Source organism: Ranitomeya imitator, chromosome 3, assembly GCF_032444005.1.
Source record: "Ranitomeya imitator isolate aRanImi1 chromosome 3, aRanImi1.pri, whole genome shotgun sequence".
NCBI lineage: Eukaryota > Metazoa > Chordata > Amphibia > Anura > Dendrobatidae > Ranitomeya > Ranitomeya imitator.
Genome location: NC_091284.1, coordinates 844,284,722 through 844,303,455, shown reverse-complemented (window position 1 = coordinate 844,303,455; position 18,734 = coordinate 844,284,722). Strand labels below are relative to the sequence as shown.

Below are 18,734 nucleotides of genomic sequence, written 5' to 3'. Positions count from 1 at the left end.
CCTCTGGTGGTTACTGATGGTACTGGGTGACTTGTGTTCTCTGCGGTCTCTGGTGTCCACCTGTTCCATCAGGTTATGGGAGTTTCCTATTTAACCTGGCTTTTTTGTCATTTCCTCGCCGGCTATCAATGTAATCAGCGTGTCTTTTTACCTCTGCTCCCTGCGTCTGTTATCTTCAGGACAAGCTAAGTTTTGATTTTCCTGTTCCACGTTTTGCTTAATTTTTGTCTTAGTCCAGCTTGCAGAGATGTGATTCCTTGCTGCTGGTTGCTCTAGTGGGCTGAAATTACTCCTCATGTTCCATGAGTTGGCACATGAGTTCAAGTAATTTCAGGATGGTTTTTTGAAGGGTTTTTCGCTGACCGCGCAGTTCACTTTTGTATCCTCTGCTATCTAGCTTTAGCGGGCCTCATTTTTGCTGATTCTATTTTCATAACTACGTATGTGCTTTCCTCTCATTTCACCGTTATTACATGTGGGGGGCTGCTATTTCTGTGGGGTTTTTCTCTGGAGGCAAGTGAGGTCTGTGTTTCTTCTCATAGGGGAAGTTAATCCTTCGGCTGGCGCGAGACGTCTAGGAATCATCGTAGGCACGTTCCCCGGCTACTGCTAGTTGTGTGTTTAGGTTCAGGATCGCGGTCAGCTCAGGTTCCATCACCCTAGAGCTTGTTTTGTTTTTGTGCTTGTCCTTTTGTGATCCCCTGCCATTGGGATCATGACAGGAGGCGTGCTACAGACAGCCATTCACCTGAGTGTGCAGAGCGGACATGACTACCCAGACTTGCCTTCACAGAGCTGAGGACGGAGGCGTGCTACAGGCAGCCAATCACCGGAGTGTGCAGAGCGGACACGACTATCCAGACTTGCCCTCACAGAGGTGAGGACGGAGGTGCGCTACAGGCAGCTAATCACCTGAGTGTGCAGAGAGGACACAACTACCCAGACTTGCCCTCACAGAGCTGAGGACGGAGGCGTGCTACAGGCAGCCAATCACCTGAGTGTGCAGAGCGGACACGACTACCCAGACTTGCCCTCACAGAGCTGAGGACGGAGGCGCGCTACAGGCAGCCAATCACCTGAGTGTGCAGAGCGGACATGACTACCCAGACTTGCCCTCACAGAGCTGAGGATGGAGGCGTGCTACAGGCAGCCAATCACCTGAGTGTGCAGAGCGGACACGACTACCCAGACTTGACCTCACAGAGCTGAGGACGGAGGCGTGCTACAGACAGCCAATCACCTGAGTGTGCAGAGAGGACACGACTACCCAGACTTGCCCTCACAGAGCTGAGGACAGAGGCGTGCTACAGGCAGCCAATCACCTGAGTGTGCAGAGCAGACATGACTACGTAGACTTGCCCTCACAGAGCTGAGGACAGAGGCGTGCTACAGGCAGCCAATCACCTGAGTGTGAAGAGCGGACATGACTACGCAGACTTGCCCTCACAGAGCTGAGGACGGAGGCATGCTACAGGCAGCCAATCACCTGAGTGTGCAGAGCGGACATGACTACGCAGACTTGCCCTCACAGAGCTGAGGACGGAGGCATGCTACAGGCAGCCAATCACCTGAGTGTGCAGAGTGGAGACGAATACCCAGACTTGCCCTCACAGAGCTGAGGACGGAGGTGCGCTACAGGCAGCCAATCACCTGAGTGTGGAGAGCGGACACGACTACCCACACTTGCCCTCACAGAGCTGAGGACGGAGGTGTGCTACAGACAGCCAATCACCTGAGTGTGCAGAGAGGACATTACTACCCAGACTTGCCCTCACAGAGCTGAGGACGGAGGCGTGCTACAGGCAGCCAATCACCTGAGTGTGCAGAGCGGACATGACTACTGTTATGGCTGGCAATCAGGCAACACAGCGTGCAGTAATCAGCGCACATACAGAGATCTGGCAATAACCAAAAACAATAGGACGAGCTCTGAGACGTGGAATCTCTGTAGACTGCAGTACCTGATCTATCCTCACACAACAGGTGCGAAACCGGCTAAATAAGATTAAAATAGATAAATCTCCGGGTCCGGATGGCATACACCCACGAGTACTAAGAGAACTAAGTAATGTAATAGATAAACCATTATTTCTTATTTTTAGGGACTCTATAGAGACAGGGTCTGTTCCGCAGGATTGGCGCATAGCAAATGTGGTGCCAATATTCAAAAAGGGCTCTAAAAGTGAACCTGGAAATTATAGGCCAGTAAGTCTAACCTCTATTGTTGGTAAAATATTTGAAGGGTTTCTGAGGGATGTTATTCTGGATTATCTCAATGAGAATAACTGTTTAACTCCATATCAGCATGGGTTTATGAGAAATCGCTCCTGTCAAACCAATCTAATCAGTTTTTATGAAGAGGTAAGCTATAGACTGGACCACGGTGAGTCATTGGACGTGGTATATCTCGATTTTTCCAAAGCGTTTGATACCGTGCCGCACAAGAGGTTGGTACACAAAATGAGAATGCTTGGTCTGGGGGAAAATGTGTATAAATGGGTTAGTAACTGGCTTAGTGATAGAAAGCAGAGGGTGGTTATAAATGGTATAGTCTCTAACTGGGTCGCTGTGACCAGTGGGGTACCGCAGGGGTCAGTATTGGGACCTGTTCTCTTCAACATATTCATTAATGATCTGGTAGAAGGTTTACACAGTAAAATATCGATATTTGCAGATGATACAAAACTATGTAAAGCAGTTAATACAAGAGAAGATAGTATTCTGCTACAGATGGATCTGGATAAGTTGGAAACTTGGGCTGAAAGGTGGCAGATGAGGTTTAACAATGATAAATGTAAGGTTATACACATGGGAAGAGGGAATCAATATCACCATTACACACTGAACGGGAAACCACTGGGTAAATCTGACAGGGAGAAGGACTTGGGGATCCTAGTTAATGATAAACTTACCTGGAGCAGCCAGTGCCAGGCAGCAGCTGCCAAGGCAAACAGGATCATGGGGTGCATTAAAAGAGGTCTGGATACACATGATGAGAGCATTATACTGCCTCTGTACAAATCCCTAGTTAGACCGCACATGGAGTACTGTGTCCAGTTTTGGGCACCGGTGCTCAGGAAGGATATAATGGAACTAGAGAGAGTACAAAGGAGGGCAACAAAATTAATAAAGGGGATGGGAGAACTACAATATCCAGATAGATTAGCGAAATTAGGATTATTTAGTCTAGAAAAAAGACGACTGAGGGGCGATCTAATAACCATGTATAAGTATATAAGGGGACAATACAAATATCTCGCTGAGGATCTGTTTATACCAAGGAAGGTGACGGGCACAAGGGGGCATTCTTTGCGTCTGGAGGAGAGAAGGTTTTTCCACCAACATAGAAGAGGATTCTTTACTGTTAGGGCAGTGAGAATCTGGAATTGCTTGCCTGAGGAGGTGGTGATGGCGAACTCAGTCGAGGGGTTCAAGAGAGGCCTGGATGTCTTCCTGGAGCAGAACAATATTGTATCATACAATTATTAGGTTCTGTAGAAGGACGTAGATCTGGGTATTTATTATGATGGAATATAGGCTGAACTGGATGGACAAATGTCTTTTTTCGGCCTTACTAACTATGTTACTATGTTACTATGTAACTATAAGCAGCAGTGGATTGCGCCTATCACTACCTATGCAACTCGGCACTGCCTGAGGAGCTGACTAGCCTGAAGATAGAAATACAAGCCTGACTTACCTCAGAGAAATACCCCAAAGGAATAGGCAGCCCCCCACATATAATGACTGTTAGCAAGATGAAAAGACAAACGTAGGAATGAAATAGATTCAGCAAAGTGAGGCCCGATATTCTAGACAGAGCGAGGATAGCAAAGAGAACTATGCAGTCTACAAAAAACCCTAAAACGAAAACCACGCAAAGGGGCAAAAAGACCCACCGTGCCGAACTAACAGCACGGCGGTGCACCCCTTTGCTTCTCAGAGCTTCCAGCAAAAGTTAATAGCAAGCTGGACAGAAAAAAACAGAAAACAAACTAGAAGCACTTATCTAGCAGAGCAGCAGGCCCAAGGAAAGATGCAGTAGCTCAGATCCAACACTGGAACATTGACAAGGAGCAAGGAAGACAGACTCAGGTGGAGCTAAATAGCAAGGCAGCCAACGAGCTCACCAAAACACCTGAGGGAGGAAGCCCAGAGACTGCAATACCACTTGTGACCACAGAAGTGAATTCAGCCACAGAATTCACAACAGTACCCCCCCCTTGAGGAGGGGTCACCGAACCCTCACCAGAACCCCCAGGCCGACCAGGATGAGCCACATGAAAGGCACGAACAAGATCTGGGGCATGGACATCAGAGGCAAAAACCCAGGAATTATCTTCCTGAGCATAACCCTTCCATTTGACCAGATACTGGAGTTTCCGTCTAGAGACACGAGAATCCAAAATCTTCTCCACAATATACTCCAATTCCCCCTCCACCAAAACAGGGGCAGGAGGCTCCACAGATGGAACCATAGGTGCCACGTATCTCCTCAACAACGACCTATGGAATACATTATGTATGGAAAAGGAGTCTGGGAGGATCAGACGAAAAGACACCGGATTGAGAATCTCAGAAATCCTATACGGACCAATAAAACGAGGTTTAAATTTAGGAGAGGAAACCTTCATAGGAATATGACGAGAAGATAACCAAACCAGATCCCCAACACGAAGTCGGGGTCCCACACGGCGTCTGCGATTAGCGAAAAGCTGAGCCTTCTCCTGGGACAAGGTCAAATTGTCCACTACCTGAGTCCAGATCTGCTGCAACCTGTCCACCACAGAATCCACACCAGGACAGTCCGAAGACTCAACCTGTCCTGAAGAGAAACGAGGATGGAACCCAGAATTGCAGAAAAATGGAGAGACCAAGGTAGCCGAGCTGGCCCGATTATTAAGGGCGAACTCAGCCAACGGCAAAAATGACACCCAATCATCCTGGTCAGCGGAAACAAAACATCTCAGATATGTTTCCAAGGTCTGATTGGTTCGTTCGGTCTGGCCATTAGTCTGAGGATGGAAGGCCGAGGAGAAAGATAGGTCAATGCCCATCCTACCACAAAAGGCTCGCCAGAACCTCGAGACAAACTGGGAACCTCTGTCAGAAACAATATTCTCAGGAATGCCATGTAAACGAACCACATGCTGGAAGAACAAAGGCACCAAATCAGAGGAGGAAGGCAATTTAACCAAAGGCACCAGATGGACCATTTTAGAAAAGCGATCACAGACCACCCAAATGACCGACATCTTTTGAGAAACGGGAAGGTCAGAAATGAAATCCATCGAAATATGTGTCCAAGGCCTCTTCGGGACCGGCAAGGGCAAAAGCAACCCACTGGCACGTGAACAGCAGGGCTTAGCCCTAGCACAAATTCCACAGGACTGCACAAAAGCACGCACATCCCGCGACAGAGATGGCCACCAGAAGGATCTAGCAACCAACTCCCTGGTACCAAAGATTCCTGGATGACCGGCCAGCACCGAACAATGAAGTTCAGAGATAACTTTACTAGTCCACCTATCAGGGACGAACAGTTTCTCGGCCGGACAACGATCAGGTTTATTAGCCTGAAATTTCTGCAACACTCTCCGCAAATCAGGGGAGATGGCAGACACAATGACTCCTTCCTTGAGGATACTCGCCGGCTCAGATAACCCCGGAGAGTCGGGCACAAAACTCCTAGACAGAGCATCCGCCTTCACATTTTTAGAGCCCGGAAGGTATGAAATCACAAAATCAAAACGAGCAAAAAATAACGACCAACGGGCCTGTCTAGGATTCAAGCGCTTGGCAGACTCAAGATAAGTAAGGTTCTTATGATCAGTCAAAACCACCACGCGATGCTTAGCACCCTCAAGCCAATGACGCCACTCCTCGAATGCCCACTTCATGGCCAGCAACTCTCGGTTGCCCACATCATAATTACGCTCAGCAGCAGAAAATTTCCTGGAAAAGAAAGCACATGGTTTGAACACTGAGCAACCAGAACCTCTCTGTGACAAAACCGCCCCTGCACCAATCTCAGAAGCATCAACCTCGACCTGGAATGGAAGAGAAACATCAGGTTGACACAACACAGGGGCACAGCAAAAACGACGCTTCAACTCCTGAAAAGCTTCCACGGCAGCAGAAGACCAATTAACCAAATCAGCACCCTTCCTGGTCAAATCGGTCAATGGTCTGGCAATGCTAGAAAAATTACAGATGAAGCGACGATAAAAATTAGCAAAGCCCAGGAATTTCTGCAGACCTTTTAGAGATGTCGGCTGAGTCCAATCCTGGATGGCCTGAACCTTAACCGGATCCATCTCGATAGTAGAAGGGGAAAAGATGAACCTCAAAAATGAAACTTTCTGCACACCGAAGAGACACTTTGATCCCTTCACGAACAAGGAATTAGCACGCAGTACCTGGAAAACCATTCTGACTTGCTTCACATGAGACTCCCAATCATCTGAGAAGATCAAAATGTCATCCAAGTAAACAATCAAGAATTTATCCAGATACTCACGGAAAATGTCATGCATAAAAGACTGAAAAACAGATGGAGCATTGGCAAGTCCGAACGGCATCACCAGATACTCAAAATGACCCTCGGGCGTATTAAATGCCGTTTTCCATTCATCTCCCTGCCTGATTCTCACCAGATTATACGCACCACGAAGATCAATCTTAGTAAACCAACTAGCCCCCTTAATCCGAGCAAACAAGTCAGAAATCAATGGCAAGGGATACTGAAACTTAACAGTGATCTTATTAAGAAGGCGGTAATCAATACACGGTCTTAGCGAACCATCCTTCTTGGCTACAAAAAAGAACCCTGCTCCCAATGGTGACGACGATGGGCGAATATGTCCCTTCTCCAGGGACTCCTTCACATAACTGCGCATAGCGGTGTGTTCAGGTACGGACAAATTAAATAAACGACCCTTAGGGAATTTACTACCAGGAATCAAATCGATAGCACAATCACAATTCCTATGCGGAGGTAGGGCATCAGACTTGGACTCTTCAAATACATCCTGAAAGTCCGACAAGAACTCTGGGATGTCAGAAGGAATGGATGACGAAATAGACAAAAATGGAACATCACCATGTACTCCCTGACAACCCCAGCTGGTTACCGACATAGAGTTCCAATCCAATACTGGATTATGGGTTTGTAGCCATGGCAACCCCAACACGACCACATCATGCAAATTATGCAGTACCAGAAAGCGAATAACTTCCTGATGTGCAGGAGCAATGCACATGGTCAGCTGGGCCCAGTACTGAGGCTTATTCTTGGCCAAAGGTGTAGCATCAATTCCTCTCAACGGAATAGGACACCGCAAAGGCTCCAAGAAAAATCCACAACGTTTAGCATAATCCAAATCCATCAGATTCAGGGCAGCGCCTGAATCCACAAACGCCATGACAGAATACGATGACAAAGAGCACATTAAGGTAATGGACAAAAGGAATTTGGACTGTACAGTACCAATAACGGCAGAGCTATCGAACCGCCTAGTGCGTTTAGGACAATTAGAAATAGCATGAGTAGAATCACCACAATAGAAACACAGTCTGTTCAGACGTCTGTGTTCTTGCCGTTCTACTTTAGTCATAGTCCTGTCGCACTGCATAGGCTCAGGTTTACTCTCAGACAATACCGCCAGATGGTGCACAGATTTACGCTCGCGCAAGCGACGACCGATCTGAATGGCCAAGGACATAGACTCATTCAAACCAGCAGGCATAGGAAATCCCACCATTACATCCTTAAGAGCTTCAGAGAGACCCTTTCTGAACAAAGCCGCTAGTGCAGATTCATTCCACAGAGTGAGTACTGACCACTTCCTAAATTTCTGACAATATACTTTTACATCATCCTGACCCTGGCATAAAGCCAGCAGATTTTTCTCAGCCTGATCCACTGTCTTTCACTAGGGGCACTTGTCAGGGAGTCACAAAAACATTGAACTTTAGGAAGGCAAAGTTTGAACAGCTTAGAGATGCCCTTAATCTGGTAGACTGGGACAATATCCTCAGAAATGAGAATACAGATAATAAATGGGAAATGTTTAAGAACATCCTAAATAGGCAGTGTAAGCGGTTTATACCTTGTGGGAATAAAAGGACTAGAAATAGGAAAAACCCAATGTGGCTAAACAAAGAAGTAAGACAGGCAATTAACAGTAAAAAGAAAGCATTTGCACTACTAAAGCAGGATGGCACCATTGAAGCTCTAAAAAACTATAGGGAGAAAAATACTTTATCTAAAAAACTAATTAAAGCTGCCAAAAAGGAAACAGAGAAGCACATTGCTAAGGAGAGTAAAACTAATCCCAAACTGTTCTTCAACTATATCAATAGTAAAAGAATAAAAACTGAAAATGTAGGCCCCTTAAAAAATAGTGAGGAAAGAATGGTTGTAGATGACGAGGAAAAAGCTAACATATTAAACACCTTCTTCTCCACGGTATTCACGGTGGAAAATGAAATGCTAGGTGAAATCCCAAGAAACAATGAAAACCCTATATTAAGGGTCACCAATCTAACCCAAGAAGAGGTGCGAAACCGGCTAAATAAGATTAAAATAGATAAATCTCCGGGTCCGGATGGCATACACCCACGAGTACTAAGAGAACTAAGTAATGTAATAGATAAACCATTATTTCTTATTTTTAGTGACTCTATAGCGACAGGGTCTGTTCCGCAGGACTGGCGCATAGCAAATGTGGTGCCAATATTCAAAAAGGGCTCTAAAAGTGAACCTGGAAATTATAGGCCAGTAAGTCTAACCTCTATTGTTGGTAAAATATTTGAAGGGTTTCTGAGGGATGTTATTCTGGATTATCTCAATGAGAATAACTGTTTAACTCCATATCAGCATGGGTTTATGAGAAATCGCTCCTGTCAAACCAATCTAATCAGTTTTTATGAAGAGGTAAGCTATAGACTGGACCACGGTGAGTCATTGGACGTGGTATATCTCGATTTTTCCAAAGCGTTTGATACCGTGCCGCACAAGAGGTTGGTACACAAAATGAGAATGCTTGGTCTGGGGGAAAATGTGTGTAAATGGGTTAGTAACTGGCTTAGTGATAGAAAGCAGAGGGTGGTTATAAATGGTATAGTCTCTAACTGGGTCGCTGTGACCAGTGGGGTACCGCAGGGGTCAGTATTGGGACCTGTTCTCTTCAACATATTCATTAATGATCTGGTAGAAGGTTTACACAGTAAAATATCGATATTTGCAGATGATACAAAACTATGTAAAGCAGTTAATACAAGAGAAGATAGTATTCTGCTACAGATGGATCTGGATAAGTTGGAAACTTGGGCTGAAAGGTGGCAGATGAGGTTTAACAATGATAAATGTAAGGTTATACACATGGGAAGAGGGAATCAATATCACCATTACACACTGAACGGGAAACCACTGGGTAAATCTGACAGGGAGAAGGACTTGGGGATCCTAGTTAATGATAAACTTACCTGGAGCAGCCAGTGCCAGGCAGCAGCTGCCAAGGCAAACAGGATCATGGGGTGCATTAAAAGAGGTCTGGATACACATGATGAGAGCATTATACTGCCTCTGTACAAATCCCTAGTTAGACCGCACATGGAGTACTGTGTCCAGTTTTGGGCACCGGTGCTCAGGAAGGATATAATGGAACTAGAGAGAGTACAAAGGAGGGCAACAAAATTAATAAAGGGGATGGGAGAACTACAATACCCAGATAGATTAGCGAAATTAGGATTATTTAGTCTAGAAAAAAGACGACTGAGGGGCGATCTAATAACCATGTATAAGTATATAAGGGGACAATACAAATATCTCGCTGAGGATCTGTTTATACCAAGGAAGGTGATGGGCACAAGGGGGCATTCTTTGCGTCTGGAGGAGAGAAGGTTTTTCCACCAACATAGAAGAGGATTCTTTACTGTTAGGGCAGTGAGAATCTGGAATTGCTTGCCTGAGGAGGTGGTGATGGCGAACTCAGTCGAGGGGTTCAAGAGAGGCCTGGATGTCTTCCTGGAGCAGAACAATATTGTATCATACAATTATTAGGTTCTGTAGAAGGACGTAGATCTGGGGATTTATTATGATGGAATATAGGCTGAACTGGATGGACAAATGTCTTTTTTCGGCCTTACTAACTATGTTACTATGTTACTATGTTACTGAATTAGGCTCATCGTAAAGCAATCCCAGCGCCTGGAAAAATGCATCAACATTACTCAATGCAGAATCTCCTGGTGCAAGAGAAAACGCCCAGTCCTGTGGGTCGCCGCGCAAAAAAGAAATAATAATCAAAACCTGTTGAATAGGATTACCAGAAGAATGAGGTTTCAAGGCCAAAAATAGCTTACAATTATTTCTGAAGCTCAGGAATTTAGTTCTGTCACCAAAAAACAAATCAGGAATCGGAATTCTTGGTTCTAGCATCGATTTCTGATCAATAGTATCTTGAATCTTTTGTACATTTACAACGAGATTATCCATTGAGGAGCACAGAGCCTGAATATCCATGTCCACAGCTGTGTCCTGAAGCACTCTAATGTCTAGGGGAAAAAAAAGACTGAAGACAGAGCTAAGAAAATGCTGTCAGGATTTCTTTTTTCCCTCTATTGGGAATCATTGGTGTGGCTCCTTGTACTGTTATGGCTGGCAATCAGGCAACACAGCGTGCAGTAATCAGCGCACATACAGAGATCTGGCAATAACCAAAAACAATAGGACGAGCTCTGAGACGTGGAATCTCTGTAGACTGCAGTACCTGATCTATCCTCACACAACTATAAGCAGCAGTGGATTGCGCCTATCACTACCTATGCAACTCGGCACTGCCTGAGGAGCTGACTAGCCTGAAGATAGAAATACAAGCCTGACTTACCTCAGAGAAATACCCCAAAGGAATAGGCAGCCCCCCACATATAATGACTGTTAGCAAGATGAAAAGACAAACGTAGGAATGAAATAGATTCAGCAAAGTGAGGCCCGATATTCTAGACAGAGCGAGGATAGCAAAGAGAACTATGCAGTCTACAAAAAACCCTAAAACGAAAACCACGCAAAGGGGCAAAAAGACCCACCGTGCCGAACTAACAGCACGGCGGTGCACCCCTTTGCTTCTCAGAGCTTCCAGCAAAAGTTAATAGCAAGCTGGACAGAAAAAACAGAAAACAAACTAGAAGCACTTATCTAGCAGAGCAGCAGGCCCAAGGAAAGATGCAGTAGCTCAGATCCAACACTGGAACATTGACAAGGAGCAAGGAAGACAGACTCAGGTGGAGCTAAATAGCAAGGCAGCCAACGAGCTCACCAAAACACCTGAGGGAGGAAGCCCAGAGACTGCAATACCACTTGTGACCACAGAAGTGAATTCAGCCACAGAATTCACAACAGACTACCCAGACTTGCCTTCACAGAGCTGAGGACAGAGGCGTGCTACAGGCAGCCAATCACCTGAGTGTGCAGAGAGGACACGACTTCCCAGACTTGCCCTCACAGAGCTGAGGACGGAGGCGTGCTACAGGCAGCCAATCACCTGAGTGTGCAGTGAGGACACGACTACCCAGACTTGCCCTCACAGAGCTGAGGATGGAGGTGTGCTACAGGCAGCCAATCGCCTGAGTGTGCAGAGAGGACACGACTACCCACACTTGCCCTCACAGAGCTGAGGACGGAGGCGTGCTACAGGCAGCCAATCACCTGAGTGTGCAGAGTGGAGACGAATACCCAGACTTGCCCTCACAGAGCTGAGGACGGAGGTGCGCTACAGGCAGCCAATCACCTGAGTGTGGAGAGCGGACACGACTACCCACACTTGCCCTCACAGAGCTGAGGACGGAGGTGTGCTACAGGCAGCCAATCACCTGAGTGTGCAGAGAGGACATTACTACCCAGACTTGCCCTCACAGAGCTGAGGACGGAGGCGTGCTACAGGCAGCCAATCACCTGAGTGTGCAGAGCGGACATGACTACCCAGACTTGCCTTCACAGAGCTGAGGACAGAGGCGTGCTACAGGCAGCCAATCACCTGAGTGTGCAGAGAGGACACGACTTCCCAGACTTGCCCTCACAGAGCTGAGGACGGAGGCGTGCTACAGGCAGCCAATCACCTGAGTGTGCAGTGAGGACACGACTACCCAGACTTGCCCTCACAGAGCTGAGGATGGAGGTGTGCTACAGGCAGCCAATCACCTGAGTGTGCAGAGCGGACACGACTACCCAGACTTGCCCTCACAGAGCTGAGGACGGAGGCGCGCTACAGACAGCCAATCACCTGAGTGTGCAGAGCGAACATGACTACCCAGACTTGCCCTCACAGAGCTGAGGACAGAGGCGTGCTACAGGCAGCCAATCACCTGAGTGTGCAGAGAGGACACGACTACCCAGACTTGCCCTCACAGAGCTGTGGACGGAGGCGCACTACAGGCAGCCAATCACCTGAGAGTGCAGAGCAGACACGACTACCCAGACTTGCCCTCACAGAGCTGAGGACGGGGGTGTGCTACAGACAGCCTACCACCTGAGTGTGCAGAGAGGACATGACTACCCAGACTTGCCCTCACAGAGCTGAGGACGGAGGCGTGCTACAGGCAGCCAATCACCTGAGTGTGCAGAGTGGAGACGAATACCCAGACTTGCCCTCACAGAGCTGAGGACGGAGGTGCGCTACAGGCAGCCAATCACCTGAGTGTGGAGAGCGGACACGACTACCCACACTTGCCCTCACAGAGCTGAGGACGGAGGTGTGCTACAGGCAGCCAATCACCTGAGTGTGCAGAGAGGACATTACTACCCAGACTTGCCCTCACAGAGCTGAGGACGGAGGCGTGCTACAGGCAGCCAATCACCTGAGTGTGCAGAGCGGACATGACTACCCAGACTTGCCTTCACAGAGCTGAGGACAGAGGCGTGCTACAGGCAGCCAATCACCTGAGTGTGCAGAGAGGACACGACTTCCCAGACTTGCCCTCACAGAGCTGAGGACGGAGGCGTGCTACAGGCAGCCAATCACCTGAGTGTGCAGTGAGGACACGACTACCCAGACTTGCCCTCACAGAGCTGAGGATGGAGGTGTGCTACAGGCAGCCAATCACCTGAGTGTGCAGAGCGGACACGACTACCCAGACTTGCCCTCACAGAGCTGAGGACGGAGGCGCGCTACAGACAGCCAATCACCTGAGTGTGCAGAGCGAACATGACTACCCAGACTTGCCCTCACAGAGCTGAGGACAGAGGCGTGCTACAGGCAGCCAATCACCTGAGTGTGCAGAGAGGACATGACTACCCAGACTTGCCCTCACAGAGCTGAGGACGGAGGCGTGCTACAGGCAGCCAATCACCTGAGTGTGCAGAGAGGACACAACTACCCAGGCTTGCCCTCACAGAGCTGAGGATGGAGGCGCGCTACAGGCAGCCAATCACCTGAGTGTGCAGAGCGGACATGACTACCCAGACTTGCCCTCACAGAGCTGAGAACAGAGGCGCGCTACAGGCAGCCAATCACCTGAGTGTGCAGAGCGGACATGACTACCCAGACTTGGCCTCACAGAGCTGAGAACAGAGGCGCGCTACAGGCAGCCAATCACCTAAGTGTGCAGAGCGGACATGACTACCCAGACTTGCCCTCACAGAGCTGAGGATGGAGGCGTGCTACAGGCAGCCAATCACCTGAGTGTGCAGAGCGGACACGACTACCCAGACTTGCCCTCACAGAGCTGAGGATGGAGGTGCGCTACAGGCAGCCAATCACCTGAGTGTGCAGAGCGGACACGACTACCCAGACTTGCCCTCACAGAGCTGAGGACGGAGGCGTGCTACAGGCAGCCAATCACCTGAGTGTGCAGAGCGGACACGACTACCCAGACTTGCCCTCACAGAGCTGAGGATGGAGGTGTGCTACAGACAGCCTACCACCTGAGTGTGCAGAGAGGACATGACTACCCAGACTTGCCCTCACAGAGCTGAGGACGGAGGCGTGCTACAGACAGCCAATCACCTGAGTGTGCAGAGAGGACACGACTACCCAGACTTGCCCTCACAGAGCTGAGGACAGAGGCGTGCTACAGGCAGCCAATCACCTGAGTGTGCAGAGAGGACACGACTACCCAGACTTGCCCTCACAGAGCTGAGGACGGAGGCGTGCTACAGGCAGCCAATCACCTGAGTGTGCAGAGCGGACACAACTACCCAGACTTGCCCTCACAGAGCTGAGGACGGAGGCGTGCTACAGACAGCCAATCACCTGAGTGTGCAGAGCGGACACGACTACCCAGACTTGCCCTCACAGAGCTGAGGACAGAGGCGTGCTACAGACAGCCAATCACCTGAGTGTGCAGAGCGGACATGACTACCCAGACTTGCCCTCACAGAGCTGAGAACAGAGGCGTGCTACAGACAGCCAATCACCTGAGTGTGCAGAGCGGACATGACTACCCAGACTTGCCCTCACAGAGCTGAAGACGGAGGTGTGCTACAGGCAGCCAATCACCTGAGTGTGCAGAGCGGACACGACTACCCAGACTTGCCCTCACAGAGCTGAGGACGGAGGCATGCTACAGGCAGCCAATCACCTGAGTGTGCAGAGCGGACACGACTACCCAGACTTGCCTTCACAGAGCTGAGGACGGAGGCGTGCTACAGACAGCCAATCACCTGAGTATGCAGAGCGGACATGACTACCCAGACTTGCCTTCACAGAGCTGAGGATGGAGGTGTGCTACAGGCAGCCAATCACCTGAGTGTGCAGAGCGGACACGACTACCCAGACTTGCCCTCACAGAGCTGAGGACGGAGGCGTGCTACAGACAGCCAATCACCTGAGTATGCAGAGCGGACACGAATACCCAGACTTGCCCTCACAGAGCTGAGGACGGAGGCGCACTACAGGCAGCCAATCACCTGAGAGTGCAGAGAGGACACGACTACCCAGACTTGCCCTCACAGAGCTGAGGACGGAGGCGTGCTACAGACAGCCAATCACCTGAGTGTGCAGAGAGGACACAACTACCCAGACTTGCCCTCACAGAGCTGAGGACGGAGGCGCACTACAGGCAGCCAATCACCTGAGAGTGCAGAGAGGACACGACTACCCAGACTTGCCCTCACAGAGCTGAGGATGGAGGCGTGCTACAGACAGCCAATCACCTGAGTATGCAGAGCGGACATGACTACCCAGACTTGCCCTCACAGAGCTGAGGATGGAGGTGTGCTACAGACAGCCAATCACCTGAGAGTGCAGAGAGGACACGACTACCCAGACTTGCCCTCACAGAGCTGAGGATGGAGGTGTGCTACAGACAGCCAATCACCTGAGTGTGCAGAGAGGACACGACTACCCAGACTTGCCCTCACAGAGCTGAGGACAGAGGCGTGCTACAGGCAGCCAATCACCTGAGTGTGTAGAGCGGACACGACTATCCAGACTTGCCCTCACAGAGCTGAGGACAGAGGCGTGCTACAGGCAGCCAATCACCTGAGTGTGTAGAGCGGACACAACTACCCAGACTTGCCTTCACAGAGCTGAGGACGGAGGCGTGCTACAGGCAGCCAATAACCTGAGTGTGCAGAGAGGACATGACTACCTAGACTTGCCCTCACAGAGCTGAGGACAGAGGCGCGCTACCGGCAGCCAATCACCTGAGTGTGCAGAGAGGACACGACTACCCAGACTTGCCCTCACAGAGCTGAGGATGGAGGCGTGCTACAGACAGCCAATCACCTGAGTGTGCAGAGAGGACACGACTACCCAGACTTGCCCTCACAGAGCTGAGGACGGAGGCGTGCTACAGGCAGCCAATCACCTGAGTGTGCAGAGTGGACACGAATACCCAGACTTGCCCTCACAGAGCTGAGGACGGAGGTGCGCTACAGGCAGCCAATCACCTGAGTGTGCAGAGCAGACACGACTACCCAGACTTGTCCTCACAGAGCTGAGGACGGAGGCGTGCTACAGGCAGCCAATCACCTGAGTGTGCAGAGTGGACACGAATACCCAGACTTGCCCTCACAGAGCTGAGGACGGAGGTGCGCTACAGGCAGCCAATCACCTGAGTGTGCAGAGAGGACACGACTTCCCAGACTTGCCCTCACAGAGCTGAGGACGGAGGCGTGCTACAGGCAGCCAATCACCTGAGTGTGCAGTGAGGACACGACTACCCAGACTTGCCCTCACAGAGCTGAGGATGGAGGTGTGCTACAGGCAGCCAATCACCTGAGTGTGCAGAGCGGACACGACTACCCAGACTTGCCCTCACAGAGCTGAGGACGGAGGCGCGCTACAGACAGCCAATCACCTGAGTGTGCAGAGCGAACATGACTACCCAGACTTGCCCTCACAGAGCTGAGGACAGAGGCGTGCTACAGGCAGCCAATCACCTGAGTGTGCAGAGAGGACATGACTACCCAGACTTGCCCTCACAGAGCTGAGGACGGAGGCGTGCTACAGGCAGCCAATCACCTGAGTGTGCAGAGCGGACACGACTACCCAGACTTGCCCTCACAGAGCTGTGGACGGAGGCGCACTACAGGCAGCCAATCACCTGAGAGTGCAGAGCAGACACGACTACCCAGACTTGCCCTCACAGAGCTGAGGACGGGGGTGTGCTACAGACAGCCTACCACCTGAGTGTGCAGAGAGGACATGACTACCCAGACTTGCCCTCACAGAGCTGAGGACGGAGGCGTGCTACAGGCAGCCAATCACCTGAGTGTGCAGAGTGGAGACGAATACCCAGACTTGCCCTCACAGAGCTGAGGACGGAGGTGCGCTACAGGCAGCCAATCACCTGAGTGTGGAGAGCGGACACGACTACCCACACTTGCCCTCACAGAGCTGAGGACGGAGGTGTGCTACAGGCAGCCAATCACCTGAGTGTGCAGAGAGGACATTACTACCCAGACTTGCCCTCACAGAGCTGAGGACGGAGGCGTGCTACAGGCAGCCAATCACCTGAGTGTGCAGAGCGGACATGACTACCCAGACTTGCCTTCACAGAGCTGAGGACAGAGGCGTGCTACAGGCAGCCAATCACCTGAGTGTGCAGAGAGGACACGACTTCCCAGACTTGCCCTCACAGAGCTGAGGACGGAGGCGTGCTACAGGCAGCCAATCACCTGAGTGTGCAGTGAGGACACGACTACCCAGACTTGCCCTCACAGAGCTGAGGATGGAGGTGTGCTACAGGCAGCCAATCACCTGAGTGTGCAGAGCGGACACGACTACCCAGACTTGCCCTCACAGAGCTGAGGACGGAGGCGCGCTACAGACAGCCAATCACCTGAGTGTGCAGAGCGAACATGACTACCCAGACTTGCCCTCACAGAGCTGAGGACAGAGGCGTGCTACAGGCAGCCAATCACCTGAGTGTGCAGAGAGGACATGACTACCCAGACTTGCCCTCACAGAGCTGAGGACGGAGGCGTGCTACAGGCAGCCAATCACCTGAGTGTGCAGAGAGGACACAACTACCCAGGCTTGCCCTCACAGAGCTGAGGATGGAGGCGCGCTACAGGCAGCCAATCACCTGAGTGTGCAGAGCGGACATGACTACCCAGACTTGCCCTCACAGAGCTGAGAACAGAGGCGCGCTACAGGCAGCCAATCACCTGAGTGTGCAGAGCGGACATGACTACCCAGACTTGGCCTCACAGAGCTGAGAACAGAGGCGCGCTACAGGCAGCCAATCACCTAAGTGTGCAGAGCGGACATGACTACCCAGACTTGCCCTCACAGAGCTGAGGATGGAGGCGTGCTACAGGCAGCCAATCACCTGAGTGTGCAGAGCGGACACGACTACCCAGACTTGCCCTCACAGAGCTGAGGACGGAGGCGTGCTACAGGCAGCCAATCACCTGAGTGTGCAGAGCGGACACGACTACCCAGACTTGCCCTCACAGAGCTGAGGATGGAGGTGTGCTACAGACAGCCTACCACCTGAGTGTGCAGAGAGGACATGACTACCCAGACTTGCCCTCACAGAGCTGAGGACGGAGGCGTGCTACAGACAGCCAATCACCTGAGTGTGCAGAGAGGACACGACTACCCAGACTTGCCCTCACAGAGCTGAGGACAGAGGCGTGCTACAGGCAGCCAATCACCTGAGTGTGCAGAGAGGACACGACTACCCAGACTTGCCCTCACAGAGCTGAGGACGGAGGCGTGCTACAGGCAGCCAATCACCTGAGTGTGCAGAGCGGACACAACTACCCAGACTTGCCCTCACAGAGCTGAGGACGGAGGCGTGCTACAGACAGCCAATCACCTGAGTGTGCAGAGCGGACACGACTACCCAGACTTGCCCTCACAGAGCTGAGGACAGAGGCGTGCTACAGACAGCCAATCACCTGAGTGTGCAGAGCGGACATGACTACCCAGACTTGCCCTCACAGAGCTGAGAACAGAGGCGTGCTACAGACAGCCAATCACCTGAGTGTGCAGAGCGGACATGACTACCCAGACTTGCCCTCACAGAGCTGAAGACGGAGGTGTGCTACAGGCAGCCAATCACCTGAGTGTGCAGAGCGGACACGACTACCCAGACTTGCCCTCACAGAGCTGAGGACGGAGGCATGCTACAGGCAGCCAATCACCTGAGTGTGCAGAGCGGACACGACTACCCAGACTTGCCTTCACAGAGCTGAGGACGGAGGCGTGCTACAGACAGCCAATCACCTGAGTATGCAGAGCGGACATGACTACCCAGACTTGCCTTCACAGAGCTGAGGA

At 50.7% G+C, this 18,734-nt stretch overlaps 1 protein-coding gene across 1 annotated transcript in view; it reads right to left on the bottom strand.

Moving 5' to 3' along the window:
* DNHD1 (dynein heavy chain domain 1) overlaps window positions 1–18,734 on the bottom strand; it is a 349,228-nt gene that overhangs the window by 305,892 nt on the left and 24,602 nt on the right. The window lies entirely within an intron of this gene.